General features: G+C 36.8%; 1 protein-coding gene across 3 annotated transcripts in view; it reads left to right on the top strand.

Annotated features, from left to right (window-relative positions):
- The first annotated feature begins 488 nt into the window (after positions 1-488).
- scn5lab (sodium channel, voltage gated, type V-like, alpha b) overlaps positions 489-1,580 on the top strand; it is a 181,992-nt gene continuing 180,900 nt past the window's right edge. For 2 of the 3 annotated variants that reach the window (XM_058765379.1, XM_058765378.1), the window contains exon 1: positions 837-1,580. This exon is cut by the window's right edge and continues 42 nt beyond it. The gene's annotated coding sequence lies outside the window, so the exon portion shown is untranslated. The other variant, XM_058765376.1, reaches the window with a different exon arrangement.

Here is a 1,580-nt window from a genome sequence, read left to right as displayed (position 1 = left end):
ACACCCCGCTTAGTTGAACAAACTTCATAAATAGTCACGGATCTAATTTTATCTAATAATTCGACAAATTATCTTTCTCTCCAGTCCATATATGTGAGCAAACCCATTTAATGCACTTATATAATTTATGACATATGCACTGTATTATACCTCACACTGGGTAAATTTTATAAGTTATGAAAATGGCATTTGCATGCATATGAATAGTCTCATTCTACATCTAAAAAAAAAAAGCAATGCACACATGAAATTTCAGTATTAACTCTCAAATCCTGAGTATGCTACACAGTGCAATTAATATAATATTTAAAGGGATGAGAAAAAAACAACCTATATAGGTATTACAAAACCTAAAGCAACAAAACATGATGCACTTTATTCACTTTTTGCCCAAACAAGCGGCTGAAGCAGATGGTGTTCGTGGAGGAGGAGGAACATCGAAGCACTGGCTCTCTGCTGCTCTCAGATCAGTTCAGTCTGAGATACACATGAACACACAGGAGAAACAGCTCTGCCTTTCCAACAGAGCCACAACTTCATGTGCTGGAGTCTCTCTCTCTGTGTGTGTGTGTGTGTGTGTGTGTGATTGGGAATTGCGGATCAATGGCACAGCGACAGGACAGACATTGAGGATGATGTGAAAGAAGGGATTTAAGGGTCTTTTCCGCGTGGATTCACTTCAGACTGAACTTGGAACATTAAATGCGCAACTTGTTTTTTATTTCTGGGGATTTTCATGATGGCTTTCCTGTGGCTCTTTCTGTTGATCAGAGGAAATGTGTGAACACTTGCACATTATACAGCTGAACAGAAGCGAAGTTTCACATGTAAGTAGGTTGCTTTTACTGGACTATTTTATCTTGCGACTGATTTTCCTTTTGCAGACAAAATGCAAAAAAAGTTTTATCGCGAAAGCATATATCTGTTCCTGAAAGTCTTTGATTGTTTAACTAAAATCAAATTAAAAACACACAACACGCCTCAAATCAGATTTAAACGGAAACGGGCTGATTATTCGTAGACCTTCGCGTAAAATGATTTCTGAACTGTTTGGTTTTGTTTATGGCAATTATATTATGTAATTGACTGTTTTTATGAGTGCATTAATTGGGGAAAGGTTGATATTTTGAGGGATGTTTGTGACGCTGTTGATTCTTAATGATGCAATTAAGTCAGAAACATATTTCTTGTTGGTAATGGCGTTATACTTTAACACAATATACATGCCAAGCGTGCTTGTTTAATCACATCAGATCCGATTTCTGTTATTCTGAACGCTGTCAGTTCGTGTGTGTGTGTGTGTGTGTGTGGTTTACAGGAACATGAACAGGTGTGTGAGTGTCGCTGTTTGTTTTGTTTTTTTTTCTTTTCTTTTTTTTTTTCTTTTTTCTGCGTGTCGCGCCGTGTTTTTTAAGATTATTGGCAAGTTAAAAATAGTTAAACTTTAAAAAAGCATTTTAGTAGTTTTTTTTAACGTAAGAAGAAACACTCGCTCCTTGCTGTCTTTTCGTGCAAAAAAAAAAAAAGAAGAAGAAGAAGAAAAACGCGCCTTATTTCACCGGCGCGCGAAATCTTCGCGC

Source organism: Onychostoma macrolepis, chromosome 24, assembly GCF_012432095.1.
Source record: "Onychostoma macrolepis isolate SWU-2019 chromosome 24, ASM1243209v1, whole genome shotgun sequence".
NCBI lineage: Eukaryota > Metazoa > Chordata > Actinopteri > Cypriniformes > Cyprinidae > Onychostoma > Onychostoma macrolepis.
Note: the sequence above shows the minus strand (reverse complement) of the source record. Positions and strands in the feature narration are given on the sequence as shown.